We start from the raw sequence: 8145 nt of genomic DNA, 5'->3' as shown, positions 1-8145 counted from the left end.
GCTTTCCTGTAGACATGTGCGACCTTGTTTCAGATTTACTAGGCTGATGCACGTCTCGGAAAGAGTTATTTTTGGGTGTGCGGGTGGGTTTCTTCTGAATCTGTAGGGGAGAGGGGAAAAAAAAAAAGCTACTGCAAAAGGCGGGGGGGTTCGGAGGGGGAGAAAAGAAAAGAAAGCTGTACCAAAAATGTGCAGCCCTGATTTCTACATATTTTTCCCGTAGCGCTCCCGAATGCGGTAAATGAATATTTATAAAGCTTGTCAGTTCAACATGGCGGGTTAAGGTGTCTTTAAAAACTGAAAATAAACATTTTGAGAGGAGAAAAAGAGGAAAGCTGAGGTGCCAGACGGTTTGGTTCAACTCTCTTTTTTGTTGCTTCGGAGAGGTGCGCTGGTGAATGAAATGCGGAGGGAAGAGGATGGGATCCATCCTCAGGGTTTGTCCCCCCGTCACAGGACTCAGTGGTGGGAAAAGTGGAGGGTGTTTGTGTGTGCTGGGAAAAAACCATGGGAAGGGGCATGCGGACTTGGGAGCCTGGCAGATTTGCCTTTGAATGCCAAAATTGCAGACATGCCATGAGAAACAAAAAAAAAAAAAAAAAAAAAAAAAAATGCTGAGAGACACAGCAATGATTTATTTTACATTAACAGTGGATATGTCATGGGATGTCCTGTTGGAGCTGTCAGACCTTCCCGGCTCTCATCTGCGCAGTCAACTGGGGATGTGGCTTGTTTTTTTTAATTGTTGTTTAGCAAAAATGTTCTGAAATCTCTGCGCATGGAAATTTGGGTTGCCAAACAAGTGACTTTACCAGTGTGTGCCGCAATGAGCCTCTCTTTTGCAGAGAGACCCTAAAAAGCCCATGCCAGGGGAGACAAATAGCAGCTTTTTTGCAGAGCAAGCAAAAGAGAGTTTGCGAGGAGTTTGCAGGGAGTTGTTTGTGCCCTTCCCAGCTGTCTTTTGCAAATGGATTTTCCAGGGCAGTGGAGGGAGTGAGGCTGCCTCAGAAGCAGGAGAAACTTCCTTTATTTCCATGCAGGGAGCACTTCGTTACTGCTGTTCTGGGTTTGTTTCACTCTGATTGCAAGATGTTAACTTTGGAGCATCCGTGTTTTGCAGCTGTGGGAGGTGGTGGGAAGCTCCAGCATCACAGGCTGGCAGTGCCCAGGCGGGGATGAGGAGGCAGGGGTGGGGATGGAGGAGCCAGGGAGGATTCTGGGCAGAGGGGACAGAGCTGCTCTGCCTGCCCATTTCCCTGCACCTCTTGGAGATGCTCTCCAGAAACCCACCATGCTTTTAGTTAGCAGGAGTGGCTGGAGATGCTGTTGGCACACTTTGTCACACAGGTTGAGCTTTCGCTTTCCAAAAGGGTTCTGCTGCATCTTCCCACCCCATTTCACCAACCCTCTGCCCCCCCCTTTCTCCAGCCCCTGCCAGGACCAAGCTTTGCTGCTCAGGGAACCAGCAAACTCCAATCGCAGGGTATCCTGATGGGGAGTGAAGCAGAGAAGTCTGGGGCAGGGATGATTGCAATTTCTTATCAAAAAAGCAGAAATCAGCATTAATTCTAAGCAGAGCGGCTCGGAAGGCAGCTGTCAAACAGTGGTGGGACTTGGGTGGTGAAATCCAAGAGCTGCAGTGGAGTGGTGTCAGCCTGTGGGGTTTTCTGTGGGGTGGGAAGGGATGGAGCCATTGTAGAATGGGAGCAATCCCCTCTGTGCATCTCTCTGGCCCCAGGTTTGCTGTCCCTTGGACAGGACAGTTTTTAAAATCAGTTTGTGCCTCTGGTGCTCTTGGAGAAAATATTGTAGCAGAGGGAGCTGGTGCCTGAGCAGAGAAGCAACTTTGCCTGGTTGTGTGCTGTCTACGTGGGGATGGAAGGGGTTATAAAGGTCTCTGCAGATCCTTCTATCTGGGGTCTCACCCCTCTTCCCTCGCTTTAATTTTTTTACTTTGCTTTTAGATCTGCTTAAAAATGGTAAAAGCAGCCTAAAATGGCTCTTTCCTTGCAAACTGCACTTTCTGATGGGAACACCTTGTTTTGCTTTAGTGTTGCCCATTTCAGGGCTCTGCAGCTGACACCCCACCCAAGATGGGGTGACCCCCCTCCCCCCCCCCCCCCCTCGGGCTTTTTCCCTCCAGGGGCGCACCCTTGGCTCTTTGCCAGTCAGGGGACACCCACATCAGCCAAAGGGGCTGGATATATGTTCCTGCTCCGGCAGGGGGATTGGACTAGATGATCTTTCAAGGTCCCTTCCAATCTCTAACATTCTGTGATCTGTGATATATGGGACCACTTTTCTCCCCCCAACCGTCCTCCTATTTCCCCCAAAGAGAGGGGGGTCCTGCTACTCAAAGCCACTGTGTGCGCCCCTCCTGCAGCACCAGTGAGGTTGCATTAGGGTTAGCTCTGGTTGCACTGGGCAAACCTCCTCCAAGGACTTTTTTCCTGCAGTGGCAGGGGGTGCTGGCCGGGATTTAGTGCAATTTGTTTTTCCTTCCAAGAAGCCTCTAGGTACAAACACGTTTGATTTTTTTTTGCTGGGGGCAAAGGGGGAGCAGTGAGGTAGGTTTTCTCTCTGGGGTTGGGAGTGTTGCCTGGGTGAGCAAGGATGCAATTGGCTTTTTTTTTTTTGTTTTTCTCCCCAGCAGATTATTTACAGAAGGGAAGAAAATATTCTCACAAGTCTAATAACTTTAGTGCTTATAAAGGATTAGGTCCTAATAACTCCTCTGATAAGATGGAGGCTCGGTGTAATCTGTTACTAAGTGAAAAAACTAAAAGCCATTTAAATAGATACTGCAAAGAGCTATCAAGAGACTAGTACATTGTAAACAACAAGGAAATACCTTTTTGCTGATTTTAGGGAGTGCGTGAGGTGGTGGGACAGTCAATGCATTATAAGCAAGACAGTATAATTGCATTTATATATTGAGAAAACGTTTACAAATATTCAGCAGATGTGATAAGGATGTTGCAGAGGTGGAGGGTGTGTTTCACACACAGCTGTAAGAACATCTGTAGAAGGCGGTGTGTAGTTATACAGCTGTGATAATGAGTGATAATTGACTGGCTGGACAGACAGTTGATGATTTAATGTAACTTTTATTAAAACTTTGTGGTAGTGTTACTAGAAATAGAAAAAACACTGCAACCGGCAACTCTTTAGACTGGGGATGCTTTTCCCCCCCACCCTTGGCTTGTGCTGAGCGTGCTGCTGGCCCATGAAATACCAATGTGTATTTTAAATCACTTTTTCTGGCCTTTTTGCAGCCAGGGGGTTGCTGGCCTGATGTAATGAGAGCATCAACGAGGGGGTGTGACAGAACCTTGCTGAAGGACAGGAGATGGTAGAGTAAGGGGACGTATGGAGCGTGGCCGAGGCGGGGTTTGGGGCTGGTGGTGGTTGAAGGAGGTGGGTGGTCCCGAGCTGTGTCCAAGTGACAAAGGAGTTGTGGAAAGCTCCAAAACCCGGGAGAAGTAGCCAAAACTTGAAGCAGAGGAGGCAGAGGTGTGTTGCTGAAGATGCACAGACAAAATTGATGTGGTGGCCACAGGGGCCATGTTTTAGGTGACTTGAAGGCAACAGAGGTGTCAGAGGTCTTTTATTACTGTGAGTGTTGACACATCCAGAGCGTTATCAGCTGGTGGAACAGGCTCAGTGCCGAAAATGAAATGCTGTCATTGTTATTAATAGTGATGCTGTTTGCAAATACCGAGTTTGTTCTGTCATTTTAATGTGCTGGTCTGTGGGAGCAGGTTTTTTTTAGGATTAGGGTAGCTGATGGTGCCTTTTCAATATTTAAATCTCATGGTTTGAAACAGTCTTTACACCACAGTCGTCTCTGATGAAAAGAGTCAAATCCATCCTCTGGGTCTCCTGCCAGAAGATTTCTCCTTGTTTTCTGTGTCTCAGGTATGACTCCTACAGTGATTAGAAATGGTTGGGTTGCAAACCAGGGGACTGCAGAAATATGAGTAAAGACTCTGTCACTGACATTTAAAAAAACTACAGAAAAAGTTTATTTGGAGGTCAGCCTTTTGCAAGACCTAGACAAAGCATTCGTGAGAGGGCTGGTTTGGAAAATGTGTTCACAGTTCCTCCGTTTTTATGAATCTGAAGTGTTTGCTCTAAAATTAGATAGTAATAAGAAGAAAGAAAGTGAAAAAAAAACCCCAACAAAACTGACCGAGAGATAATTTCTGAGTGGGTGTGAGGCTTAAAAAAGGGTGCGTGCAGAATCTCTGCTATTTTTACTCTCACTCATGATTCTTACTTTCATGATTAATACTCTTAACATCACTGGGTGGCTTGTGCAAGGAAGTCCTGTTTTCTTGGGTAAAGTCCTGAGATCCAGTTTGAATATAAATTATTGGAAAGTGTCACGTTTATTTGCTTAGCAAGGAAAATGAATTCCCTCTATTAAAATTCGGGAGGGGTACACTTGCCCCGGCAGTGTAGGAGATCAAACGAGACAATTGTGGATTGAGCTTCCTTAAAGTTTAAGGAGCCATAAGTCCCTTGCCAGGATTTTTGGGTGGAAAGGAATAGCTTTCCTGGATGCATTAAAAATACCCCTTTAAAGGACAAGAAAAAAATAATATTTAACTGTTTCTCAGAAGGTGTTTTGAGCAAGGTGCAGGTGTAAAACCAGAGTCCACCATTCACTGTTGTATGGGTGATGGTGGGGCGTTAAACTTGGATGGCCTGGAGCAGCTCCCATGTTCACCATGGCGTCTCCTAGAGGCCACTTGTAGAATGGAAGGGGATCCAATTTGTCTTTCCTTAGAGAAATGGGGTGGAATTAGCCCCATAAATGTGACTTGCAGGACTCTGAGTTCAAATGTCATGTGGAATTTGGTTGTGGATAGACCTTGGCAGGGGTCTGCTGGCTGCCCGCACATGCCCTTGGCGAAGAGAAGGGTCCTTCTCTTCCTGCTCTTGTACCAAGGGGTGGCAGTAGATGGCTGCAAGGGTTGGATCTTATTTTTTTGGTGGATCCTGCCAGTTGATGAAGCTGCTCCTGGATGTAAAGCGCTGAGAGGGATGTGTCTATAGGACTAAGCCCAAATGCTTAGTGCCATTTAAATGAACCCAAACACTGCCAAGACCTAAAATGTCATTTTTCCTAAAACGTGTTGGAATCAGATGGCAGATGTTTCCTGGATTCCAGTTTGCATCTTGTATTTTTTTTTTTTTTTTTTTTTTTGGAAAACATCTCCGAGTGCTACAAAGCACCGCAACATCGAAGGCAGGACTGATTGCCCTGGGTGATGGGAGTTTTGGCTGATGAGGGACTTCTGAACTGGGCCCTCAGTTACGTCCCTGAAAATGGTATTTTGTGTTTCCCACTGGGTGACTTCTTGGTTGGCTGATTGGTCCCATTCAGGGGGTCTGATTGATTTTTTTTTTTTTTTTTTTTTTTATTCATTGGGTGGGGGTTTTGGTTTAGGGGGTTTTATTTTTTTTTTTTTTTTTTTTTTTTTTTTGATTCATGTGGCTGGTGTTTGGAGATGTTTTGAGATGATAAGCAGCTCTGTGTCTTCAAGTTACCCACCTAAAAGGCTTGCTCATTTCAGCTCTGTTTCAAACACAGAGGCAGGAGAAGACAGGGTGTTGCAGATGGTTGACATTGCCTCCGTGCTTCTTCCCTGCAGGTTTTTTGCTTATTGCAAAGGGTATTGTGGATATGGGTTTGGTCTTCTTCATTTCTGTGTTTCAGCTGAGAGCTTTAGATGATGCCTAATCTTAAATAGGCCGTATTCCCAAAGTGGTTGGTGTGTGTTGGGTCCTTTGGTGCTTTACCAAAGTGGAGCTACCCCATGGAAATAGCCTGTTGAATCACAGAGAAAGTGACAGCCACCTAGGAGGTGACAGAACAGCTGGAAACGAGACAGGTTAGCCCATGGCAACCTCCCTCTCCCTGGCTTGCCACCTTATGCCGACATTTCTATCTATGCAAAGAGGCTGGAAAATACCAGTGCTGTGACAGGAGGGGATTTTACAGCTGCTTGGATTGAGCATCATCAGTAAAGTGCAGGTGGCGGGGGGGGCACCCACTCGTGCTGCAGGGTGGTTTTGGGCCAGATCCTGTTGTTAGCATCCGAATCTTGGAGGGTCCCCCATCCAGCTGGTGTGGGTGCTGAGGAGAGGATCGTGCCATGCACATGTGCTGGGTGGGATGCTCAAGGTGGGGACATCCAGGGTTAGCAGGGGCGATGGCAGGGGTACCGGTGTGGCAGCAGTGCCTTTTAGCACTTGGTTAGAAAACATCCAGCTCAGTTGGGAAAAGGGAAAGGTAATGAAAAAAATGACTGTAATTTTAGAGGTTTGATCTAGTCCTCCGGGGAGTTTGTGGCAGGTTTTTGCGTTAAGTCCAGCTCTAGGTCCTTGGGTTGTATTTACACGTAGGGCAGCTAGGAGCAGGATGTGTACCTAAGTCAGATATCTGTGTGCCTCCTGTCATCTGTCTCTTTTTTTCCCTAATACTGCAGGGCTTTTTGCTGTAAACAAGTTAGTTTCTCTAATTGGGTTTATTTTATTTTCTGTTATCTTATCTTACCGCTGTTTATCTCCGTGTGTATCCCGGACTCCGTGGTGTGTCAGGTAGGGAGGATGGGCAAATTGGTTTGTGAAACAAGTTGTCTCTGTCGGCGTAAAGAGCGTGAGGTATGTGGTACCAGCACAAGAAGAGAGGAGAGCAAGGACCTGCTGAGTTACGGAGGGATGTCGCCACCTCACATAATCCCTTCTCCACCATGTGTCTTCAGAGAAGTTTGGTTCCTGTCCTTCTTCCTCTTCAAAGTGGACAATCCAGGTCATCTCTGCTCTGATGGTTCTTCTGGTTTCCCAATTTTGCATGTTTTCCCTCCAGGCTTAGTCATTTATTTTCTGTGCTGCTGCACACGTGCTAGTGATGCTTGACTTCAGGAGCAGGAAGATGAGCCCTTTGAGTGGCTGGAGCAGGAGGGCTGGAAGGGACCACGGCTTGTACAGATCATCTCTTATGCCAGGGCAGGATTAAATGTACCAAGATCTGTTTCTGGACAGATCAGCATCTTAATCCTTCCAAAAACAGTGGCTTTGTGCCCTTCCCACAGTCTATTCCACTTCTTCACCAGATTCATTGTAGATTAGATATTTTCTTTCTCATGCCCAAATCAAATACCCCCTCTGCAATTTAAAGCCAGGGCTTCCTGCTTGATCCACCAAGAACATGGAAAACGGCTTATACTCTTTCTCCATTCAGCTGTTTTTTATATATTTGAATATTGTGAACATTCCCAGTTCTGCAGATTAGATGGGATTTGTTTCTTCCACCCCAGAGTACATCTGAACCAACACAGCGCTGTTCAATGCAATAATTTGTCCCTGAGAAAATCCTGTGGGGTGTTTAATATGAAAGAGAAATTGTCACTTGATGTAAGTGAAAACATTTGGTGAGGAAAGCTCTCAAATAAATTATAAGAAAAAAAAAAAAAAGGACAGGAATTTGGAAGAAATGATGCTTAAAAGGTTTCCAACTGGTACTTTGTCTGAGAAGAGAGACAGGCTCTTTCTCTGGGAGGTGAAAGCTGTTCCTTGATGTGTTCAATAGCCCTTCCAAATGAGCCTCTACTTGCATTGTGCAGAAGCTCGGGGGGGTGTAAATATTGTGGCAGGCTGCCACTAGCAATCCTACATGAAGTATGGTTTTATTTAGGGACTTCTGCCTAGAGGAGCGGACTTTCTACTCAGCCACAGTGTTAGTCCTGTGCATCCTCATGTTAAACACAATGGGATGATTTGCAGCATCGCCCGAGATCTTTAAGGTCCCTTCCAACCCTAAGCATTCTGTGATTCTATGAACTAGCTTTTTTGGGAGCTGGAGAGTGCATTTATTGCCTTGCATTGCCTGCATGCTGTTGGAGGTGGTCTCTGAGCATCACCTGCCTTGCTTAAGGCAAGGAATGGAGATCCAGACTCTTAGAGCCAGAAGGGAACACTGTTGACTTGGCCTAAGCTGTAAAAATCAGAGGTTGTGTGTGTTGTGATTTGTAGCATGGATACTGGGAAGACTGATTTCAGTGTCTACTGAGGCTGGAATCCACTGGGATATGGCTGTCTCCAGGCTAACGGGCAAGGGAGGCAACCAGAAGGGCT

The sequence above is a fragment of the Pterocles gutturalis genome, unplaced genomic scaffold, assembly GCF_000699245.1.
Source record: "Pterocles gutturalis isolate BGI_N339 unplaced genomic scaffold, ASM69924v1 scaffold21515, whole genome shotgun sequence".
NCBI lineage: Eukaryota > Metazoa > Chordata > Aves > Pterocliformes > Pteroclidae > Pterocles > Pterocles gutturalis.
The sequence above is the reverse complement of the archived record's forward strand: the minus strand, read 5'-3'. Positions refer to the sequence as shown.